Source organism: Labrus mixtus, chromosome 23 (genome assembly GCF_963584025.1).
Source record: "Labrus mixtus chromosome 23, fLabMix1.1, whole genome shotgun sequence".
In the NCBI taxonomy this organism is placed as follows: domain Eukaryota; kingdom Metazoa; phylum Chordata; class Actinopteri; order Labriformes; family Labridae; genus Labrus; species Labrus mixtus.
The window spans coordinates 19,608,787-19,619,581 of record NC_083634.1 but is presented as its reverse complement, the minus strand read 5'-3'; positions in this window follow the sequence as shown (position 1 = coordinate 19,619,581).

Below are 10,795 nucleotides of genomic sequence, written 5' to 3'. Positions count from 1 at the left end.
AAGGGAGCGTCGGGTCAAATATCCAGACGCTCCCCGAGCCTCGAGCCCTGTGGGGATGAAACAGCAGCGACACTAATGGCAGGCTACGTGGCATTTAGAGCAGAAAGGTGTGACATGCAAGCCTTCACACTCACTGTCTGTCCGTCTCACACACATTTGCATACACACACACACACTCCTCAGGGCCTGCCATTAATAACAGCTGACCTTTGCACGTTTAGGCTGTGAAATGATAGTAAAGACGACCCGAGGACAGCGTATCACACGTTCCTTCATCACTTCATCCCTCCATCTCTTTGAATCATCCCTCCATAACCACCCACGCATCCATCCATCATTCCCTCCCCATGGTGATCTGTTTGCTATTTTTGCATCATTGTTTGCGTTCAGCGACTGTGATGTCACCGACAGGGTGGTATGCTGCCATCTTTAAAGTTAGAATGTGCGACATGTTCCACATAAATAAATCATAAAGTCTGTCCTGTGTAAATGTGTCTCTGAGTCCTGACTGTCTACAATGAGGGAGAAGCTCGAGTCCCGCTGGCTGTGTTGTTGTCAGCGTCGTGTTTACATGGACGGGACGGCCGGCTCCTCCCCTTGTGTATAAAAGCTGTGTCACGGCCGGCTCACAAACCCGTGACAAAAACTGGAGGAGACAAGGAGTACGCTTCAACAAGCACATTTATTTGCACAACAGCAAATTAAACCAAAAGGTACAGCACATCGGGGATATCCTCTCTCCCCAATCTCCTTCTCGATGTCTCCCCATCTCCCACCAAGGCAGGAAGTGAGGCAAGCTCTTAAAGGTTTGAGAACACCGGGCCCAGGTGTTCTCAATCCCCGATCCCACAGACCACACCCACCGGCACGTGAAACAAACGACAGAAGGGACCAGGGCCCTTTCTGAATTGTCACAGTTCAGTAGTCAGTACTATTCAGTAGGAGTTTCAGTAAACTGAACTTTCATGGTCATTCAGCAGCATTTTTTGTGTCCACCTCAGTATACTGAACATTTCAGTATGGATACTAACTTCCGGGTTTTATGCAGTATGGATCGGATGCGTGCTTTTAGGAAATGAATTTTTACCACCCACAATGCTGTGCGAAATTAAACGTAAATCGTCACGTCACGTGCGCCTCCAAATCAAAACAAACGAGCATAAATTTTTAATCTAGAGTTAAAGTCCTGACTGAAATCGCTACTTTTAATTAACAACATAAAATAAAACAAATATCTGCATTATTATAAAACCTTTCCCCCTCTATTTAAATAATGATTTCACTATTTAAATGTGTCTTTATTGGTTTATTTTATATTCTGTATCTTACTGTCTTTACTTTGTTCTTTCCTTTAAGTACTGTATGTTATTTAGTTAATTAATCTGCCTTTTACTTGATTTACATTGTGATATTGTTTTTTGTTTACCTGACTGTATATGAGCATTACTCTTCTTGAATAAAGCTAAACAAAAAAAACAAAAACAAAAACGGGTGAATGCGGCCGGTTCTGGAAACGTAAATGACGTCACTTCCATATTGAATGAATCAGAAGAAGTAGGAACAAATATCTGCCTACTGTGTGTGCATACTGAATAGTAGGTACTAACAGTATGCAGCACGGATAGTAGGTACTGCATACTGACAGATTGAGTATGTACTTGTCAATTCGGATACGGCCCAGGAACCAGCAGGGTTGTCACAGCTGTTTTAGTCAAGAACTAGAGAGAAGAAGAAGAACCTACTCACTGATTATTTGGATGTCACATAATCTAATTTTAGATCACGCTCATTCTGTGTTAATTTACATGCACTGTGATGCTACGAGCTAACTAAAAAGCGCTAACATTAGCATGCTAACACAACAATGCAGGACACAGGTGATGCAGCTCGAGCAAATGACAATTTTTTCCGCCGCTTGCGTTACACTCCTTCATATGAACGTGAGTAGAGAGGTTTTGGAGGTGTGTCTCTGTAGGAGAGCGGAGGCTTCAGGATGGAGGCGTGGCCTAGCAGCAGTTTGTTTTGGTTTCATGGTGGTGCTCAAGGGCGACATCTACTGGATCAAAGAGTCGCACATTCTTCCTGTAAAGCATCCGTACTTATTCGATGCTGTAGATCATTAAAATAAAGGAGATTCTATAGTTTAAAACGTGTGAAAAGTATCAAAGTATTGGACATTTTGAAAAGCTCTATTTGCATTTTGAGTTGTGTTTTGCAGAGTTTGGGTTTGATTGTTTCGATCACTAAAAGCTGCTATCGGTGTAAATGTTCTCTTTGAGGCTCCACTTTGTACCCATGATACTAGCCAGTTGATGAAATCTACCCTAAATAATTTGACATGTTCAAGAAGTTTGTTGTCCAAAGTCTTCCTGGTAAAACTCGAATACTTTGAACTAAATTCAAAGACTTTTTTTTATTTCTTGGCAGCTCAGCCAGACACACAGTCGTCTTTCTTCCTCAGTCGAAGTGGACGCTTTTATTGGGATGAAACACGCGGTGGAACAAAAAATAAATATTTGCCAGATCCGTTTCTCTCAGCTCAGTCGAGCCATTTGCGGCTTTCTCCTCTCGGTCTCTTTTCTTCCAGAGGGGTCGATGAGTCTTCTGTCGCTCGCTCTCTCTCTGTCCGTCTCCCTCCATCTGCTTTTCACATGGCTGAGATCGAAACCAGAAAACAAACCAAAACTGTAAGAGACGAGCAGCTGCTATCTTCCAAAAGGTCAACGAGGAATCCAAGACCGCCCAGCTACAACAACAAGCACACACACACACGGTCCCAAAGGATCCATTTCAAACTCTTCCTCTTTTTTTAAAAAGTTATTTTAATTCCTCCATCCACCCATTCCCTTTTCCTTCTCACGTTCTCTCTCTCTTTTTACCCCTCTCTTTATCTGTTTTGGTTTTTTATCTCTCTCGTTAGTAAGAGGTTCATCCCGCCTGCCAAGATCCTCTCAGTCCATTTGGAAAAAAAAAAACTGTTTCTAATTTGGTTTCAGTCTGAGTCCAGTTTGTCATTGCCCTGTCTCTCAGTGTGTGTGTGTGTGTGAGTGTGTGTGTGTGTGTGTGTGTGTGTGTGTGTGTGGGGTGGGGGAGGTTGTGGTTTTCTGGTAATACTCCCATGATACCATATGGCCACACACACACACACACACACACACACACCAACACAGACACATTCCCACCCCCAGAATCGTATCTGACAGAAATAGTTGCTCTGACATTTTGTCTGATGGGATTCACATCCTGTTGTCTGAGTTTGCATCGTGTCGGTGTTCATCTTTCTCTCTCTCTCTCTGTGATGTCTTTAATTCTACATCTTTCATATGTATTTGGCATCTTAGTTTATCCCAGGGATGGGCAAGTTTGAGCCTCATTCATTTAATTCTCACTGCCAGGGGGCCACATTGTAGAATACAAAAACGATTATGTCTCAAATTTAACTCAACATATACCAGTGATCAAATATTTTCATGATTTCATGGCAGATTTTGTCATGTTTCCAATTAATTGATGTGTAAAAATGTACTTGAGGGCCACGTTGAGGGTTGATGGGGGCCGCATGTGGCCCCCTGGGCCCCCAGTTTCCCACCCCTGGTTTATTCTCTCATCACTTCATTCTTTCATCTGCCCTAGAAAAATCAAAAAAAGCCACAGAACTGCCTCAACAAGCTTTCATTTTTATGATGAGACATTAAAGGGCTTTCACATTTTCATATTTGCAGGAGGAGCTGCATGTGTGAACGCAAACAGACACATTTTTTAATTCAGAATTCACCTGGAGTTTCTCCTGCCAGACCTGAGTGATTTTTCCGCAGTAAGTCAGAGTGAGCTGATGTGAGAACGCAGCAGGATATAATCAGGAGAATTCACCTGGAGCCAGTGGGAGGTGGAGTAACATTTATTCCCTGTGATCGCTGCACGACCATAGACTGTCTGCACGCCACCTCTACCATCTCCGTGCTCTAATCAACCTGCTGCATTCTGTTTCCTGTTCTCCAGTATGTTCTTCTCAACTCTTTAGTTCAGATTGAGATTCTGTTCAACTACACCTAGCACTGATATGAAGACAGATATTCTCATTAAAGCGTCGATTTGCCACCTCGACAAAGCCAACAAACAACTGGAAATACTGCTGCTCCTATGAGATGTTATCTGTTCACTGTGCTTGTTTACATCTGGGTTGTAGAGCGGGGAGAGCAGGCCACTTAACCAGAGCTACAGCGAGTCTGTGGCTACAGCCCCCTCTAGTGGTGGACGGCTGGGTTGCACAGTTTGAGCATTAACCGACATCGAAGACAAATATGATTAATTGAAACGAACAGTTGTAGCGAGGTTGATGACATTTAACTGTTAAGTCGGCTTAACGGGCAAATCCCTAATCACAAGTAAGAGATCATTAATGGGTTAACTAATCGTATAAACCTGAACAATCTCTGTTTATTATTACTGTAGGACAATGACGTTTTAGAAGCTAGATGTCTCTCCTTAAAAAAAATGACCAAAAGAATGAATCACTTATTGTTTGTTGATTGATCGCTCGCTGCTAGTGTGACTTCACGATGACGCCCACCAAACATTTTGATCTCTTCTTGACGTCCATAGATTTCTTTCCACAAGAGGTGTGGTCTTCACCGACCACAAGAGAAAAAATAACGTTCCTCTGTAGCTGCTGGATATTGACTTGTTCGGGGGTTACTTGGTTGGTGTTTAACGAGGAGAGCCATTACTCACATTTCTCAGCTCTTCGAGGGTTTAACTCCGCGGCTGCAGGGTCACATCCTCCTCTGCTCCTCCGTCCATTTGTCCTCTATGCAGATGACCTGTTGTTTACACTACAGGCCACGCAGGAAATCAAGCATGGAGAGGAATCTGACCACCCTGTATTTACATGTGCATGTTTGTATTCCATCATTTGGTCCTTAAAAGTCCCAAACTAGAGGATTGTAAAAATAATCATTTAAGCGTAAGGTTGGAGTAAACAAATGAATGTTTCTGATTTAATTTGTGTGTCTTGATGCACAGGGAGACATTTTTACATGCATCACCTTTTGATCTTTAGTTTTTGTGCACATTTGTTCCCTGTATTTACAAAGGAAGTGATTGCGCTTATGCAAAAACATCCGTTATTGTACGTATTGTTGCTTGTGTGTGTGTGTGTGTGTGTGTGTGTGTGTGCGCGTGCGTGTGTGTGTGTGTGTGTGGCAGGTGTTTTGCGTCACCACCCACCATCCATCAAGTCAAATGGGCGAATGACAGGAAGAACAAAAACAAATCCCTCGCTCTGGCAAGAATAAAACGACTGATGCCGACCAATGACAAGTGTTTATTGTGTGTGTGCGAGTGTGTTTGAAAGAGATGAAGGTATACGTGTGTGTGTGTGTGTGTGTGTGACACTGTGTGTGTGTGTGAGACACTGTATGTGTGTGTGTGTGTGTGTGTGTAGGAGAAAATTGAAAGAGAGAGAAGGAGGACAAAGCAAATGAGTGTGAGGAAGACAGAGAAGAGGGTTGATGTTTATTGTTTTAGCAGTTCAGTAGGCGGACACACACACACACACACACACACACACACACACACACACACACACACACATCCGCTCAGTGAGCATGCAAAGTAAATATTTCCAAGTTGACCACCTCGAGCACTCAATCCTGGTGATGTTTTATTGATGTTCAATCATCTTAGAGAAGGCGGCTGTTAGTCTAACAAACCGCCCTTTATTTTAATTCTATTTAGTGCTCCAACATTTGATGGATTATTGGATTATTTGGCGAGAATTCTAAGTAGTAAAAGGAAATTTAGCAAGTTCCTTCTTGGCATGAGGAGATCGGATGAATTCTATTAACTATTTTGTAAAGTACGGAGACTCTTAGCGACATTTTCAGAGACATTTTTTTTAAAGGCATGAATTCGGTCGAAAATTAAATTAGGAAGCCTATTGGGTCAGTAAGGGTCCTCACAAGTACAGAGCGTGTGTGTGTGTGTGTGTGTGTGAGACAGTGGTAGTGATGGCGTCCTCCAGCTGTCGGTGGATAATGAGTGGCTGTCAGGACACACACACTAACACACACATATCTCTATGGTTACACAAACAGATGAGAATGTTTGAACAGTAGATCACACACACGCTCCTCTGACTGTCTGACTGTTGAAGACTGTGACCCTCGTGTGGAGCTACAGATGGAGCTTAAGTAACTTTTTATTTAGAAACATACTGAAGATCAAGATATGAGGAAGTGGTTCAAGACCACATTCTCTTAGTTTAATAACTGACCTTTTTTTTGACCCCTTTTATTTCTTCCTCTTTTGTAATAAATCATTTTCATCAAACTTTTTCAAGTCCACCATCTTTTCATCTTCAGATCTTTCCTCTCTGTGTTCGTTAAAATCGCCGCTCAGTTCACGTTTCTCACCGTGTGAAACACACACACACACACACACACACACACACACACACGACTTCATTATTATTGTGTGCACGGATGTATCAAGCACACACACACACACACACACACACACACACACACACACACACACACTAACACACAGCTGCTGTATCCTTCCCACCTTCATCTACTGAACCCCGTGTAGAAATTAACCACACAAACACACACACACACACACACACACACACACACACACACACACTCAGGCAGGTTGGACCCCAGGGCTCAGTTCTGAGAGGAAACTCCCTTTCTAATTTTCCTCATAAAGGCTCTAATGAAGACTAATGACGGAGCAAGGTGTGTGTGTGTGTGTGTGTGTGTGTGTGTGTGTGTGTGTGTGTGTGTGTGTGTGTGTGTGTGTGTCTGTGTGTGTGTGTGTGTGTGTGTTTTAACAGCCTGGCACTTCTGTCTGAGAATGTCTCTGTTCTCTCCCTAATCTTTTTTTTCTTCCCTCCATCATTTCATTCAGCTCTTTTCCCGCTTTTCTTTCCCCCCCCCCCCCTCTCTCTCTCTCTCTCTCTCTCTCTCTCGTTGTTATCTTTTTTTTCTCTCTGACATTTTTTAAACTTTTTATCTCTTTAGAAAGTTCATTTCATTCTTTTCTTGCTGGTTTTATCAAAGTTTCCCTCCACACGTAGCTCAAGTTTTAACCACATTTTGGAGAAAATCTGCAGAGGAAGAAGCAGTTACACGAGCGTCAGTGTGACATCGGTATCGAGCGATATCGGCCCTGTGAATACTGTGGCATGAACCGATGTCAGGAGCCGATGTTCATCTCTTTATGTCGCATCGATTTAATGTACACATCACTTCTGATTCAGAGAGGAGGTTTTTCATTTGGAAGAGAAAGTCACCAAACTCGGTTTTTGTGGTCAAACATGACGTTTGAAAACGTTGGCATTGTGAAAAAGAATTCATAAAAAAAACATCCAAATTGTTATTTAAAACATCGTCAGCTGCCCTAATTTTCACAATGGTTGCATCTCTATTATCGATGTATTTTTTAAACAAAACTAACTTTCTGTCAGGACAGAATAAGTTATGTTTAAGAAAGAGGTAATGTTGCTCCACGGCTAAACTTTCAGTTTTTATTTCTCTCTTTGTTTAAATCAAAAAAATTCTCCTGTAAAAAAAACAAACAGAAACAAAGCACACGATGCATTCAGTGTCCTGCTTTTCTTTTCCTCTCTTCTACAAACATTGAACACATCATGTCCGATGTTCCTGTTTTGTTTTTTTGCCCGACCAGTCGACCAGTGGCAGTGTTTTCAGGAGGATTTCCTCTTTGAAAAATCAATAACAAACCTCTTCATGAAGGGTCACAGACATGTTTCTCACTTTCTATCTTTTCATTACCCATAACCCCCTGCTCCTGTCTTCATCTCCTCTCTTTAAAACGTGCATCATTTCATCATTTTAACACCTCCTTCTCTCCTCGCTCTGCCCATCATCTCCTCCTTTGTTTCTTTTTTGCTTCTCTTTTTTTTTTTCTTCTTAATTTTCGTCACGTCGCCACGCCGATCCTTCAATCTCTTCCTCCCCGCGCCGTCACCTTTTTCATCCTTCCTCGTTGCCTCCTTTCGCTCCCCATACATCCTTCTTCATCTCTGGCTGCTCTTCCTCTCCGTCCATCGCTCTGTGTTTCCGCCTCCATTAGGGGAAAATGGAAAAAGTGACATCAGCTATTTGGTAAACGGAGAGAGATGGAGAGAGACGGAGAGAGAGAGAGAGAGAGAGAGAGAGAGAGACAGAGGGGGGAGATGAAACGGAGGAGAGAAAAATGAAAGGCAGGGATCAAAAGAGTGACATTAGGAGTGATTGTGAAAGAGAGAAAAGGAAAACAAGAGAGGAGAAAGAAAAGTGACAGAGGGGGAGAGGGATTAAAGGATGAGGGAGAGAGAGGTAGAGATCCATTAGAGGGAAAGAGAGAGAGAGAGACAGAGAGGCTTCACCTCATTAACCTCGTAATGCAGAGTAAATATACAGTCTAAATGGAACAGAGACACCGTGTGTGTGTTTACTCTCAGGCTTCTGTGTGAGTGTGTGTGTGTGTGTGTGTGTGTGTGTGTGTGAAATACATCACCAGAATACCAGAGCCACTATTTGTATTAAGTGTGTGTGTGTGTGTGTGTGTGTGTGTGTGTGAGAGTGAGAGAGAGTGTGTTAAAATCCCAGAACGATAACACAACATCATGGAAAGATTAAATGTTATCAGCTGGTTATTTTCCAATCGAAAAGACAACAACTTGATGCAGGAATCAAAAGGTGAACGGGCCGATGCACTTCTACATTTTTCATGTTTTTAATGCAAAGACAAAAGTGATTCATGTTTTCGTTTGTTGAAGTTTTTACCTTGTCTTGTGGCTCTCGAGTCCAAGATCTGCGTCTGCGACTGGGGATGTAAATCTTTGAATAATCGAGTCAGAAATATTTAGTTTTTGTTCTTTAAAAAGGCTCAATGATCCCCTGAAATACTTTGTGGTTTTTGCAAATGTTACTGAAACAGGAGTCTGGAACTACTTTCCTCTCTGGATGAATCCACCTTGGGACGCTCGAGTGAGTATCTGGAGTATCAGGACAGTGTTTGTAGTATTAAGGACACTAGTTGGCATGACATCTAAGAAAAGCGTGGGCCTCATTGTGGCCGTACTAGGTTAACATTCTGGATACTCAACACAGATGAGTTGAGGATCACATGGCAGGCTTGATGGAGGAGGAGAAACGGGGTCGTAGTGCGTGATATGAGCAATCTGTTTTAATACTGTAACGATATAATACTGTTACGACATTTCCTTCAAGATGGTTCATCCAAAGTGTCTTTGATCCCGGGACCTTTTCTCTAGTGCCTTAATGACGTCATATCTAAAAGACAAATTCCCCATGCCCCGCTGAACCACTGTGTGCTGGGTAGTCTTTGCGGACTTTGGTTTCCACAGCCAACAGTACCCTGACTTTGTAGGCGGGGTGGCAGTAACCTCATCAGCAGCGCGACACAGTAAACCAAGGGCAACCAGTAGAGGACGTCCAGCATCGGTCTGCACCTTTGAGGTCGTCCGTGGGGCAAAATACAAAAACAGGCTTGAAATTACTCTCTCGAAATCCTTAGCGCGCTTTGGGCCAGATTTACTAAGTTCCCGATTAAAGAGTACGAAATTGCGTGTTCACTCCAAAAGTTTGCACGTTTGGTTGGTGGGCGTTTTGCGGGTGATCTACTCAGAAAATTTGCGTGAATGACACCAGGTGCAAACCTTGTGGAGGCGGTAGTATTTAAGTTAGGTTGTTCTACTGGTTTACATCACGGAGAGTTTGGACAGAAAGGAGGATGACTGCAAGCGCAAAATAGGTATCAGTGGGAGAGGCAAATAAACGCACAATACTTTTGAGTTATAGGAGATAAATCTGAATATTACAAAGAACATTTTGGTTATAAGAAAACATCGGCATTAAACAGGGCCTCTCTTTTCTTCCCTTCATCTTAAGAATGAAGTGTCATACATTGAGCAGGAGGTGTGAGCTGTGTCCTCTGTGGACCGGACGCTCTACACTCACCGTTGTTGCGCAGCAGACAGCTGGTCAGCGCTGTGTCTGATCGGACATAAATGACCTGGTAAGAGGTATCGAAAACGGGGGTACAAACAGTGGAGAGGTCCCCCAATCCAAGCGTCCTACAGAGTAGCAGCAGCGGGCTTTAGAGGGAGGAGACGAGCGCATTATGGAGAGGAGCACACCAGAGGGGGCGAGCTGGGGGAGAGACGCACAACCCGAGAAAAAGGAAATCCCAGTTTAAAATATAATGTTGGTGAAAAGAGGGAAATAGGAAGAAATAAATGTCAATGTTAAAATTCTATAGAATTCAGAGGCTGTGAATGTTCAGTTTTCTTTGGCAACAATATCCTGTAGTTTAATCATGGTGTTCCTCTTCCTTAACGTTTAGAATATTGAATCAAATTAAAAAATAAATGCATGCCATTTATTTTTCTGTCATTTAAAACATATTAACATGTGTGGGGGAAAACGCGATCTTTATGCCTTCTTTTGTTGAGCCTATGTCTCCTCCTAACTTCAATAACAGCAGCATGTTGTGTGTAACACTGCTCTCCTGGCGTTCTTTTCAAAGGTGTTAAATTCAGACACCGTCACAATCACCTCAGTTTTTGTCAGGTTTGGTAAATCACAATGCGTGTACTAACTTAACGTTTGCATTTTCTCCTCCCAGTATTTTGCACGTTAGGACAGAAACGCCCCATATTACATATTCATAAAGTCAAACGTACTAAATGGACAATGCGTGTTGTTTTGCTCATATGAAAGACGCAATCCTCACTGCGCGTTGTTAGTAGATCAGATAG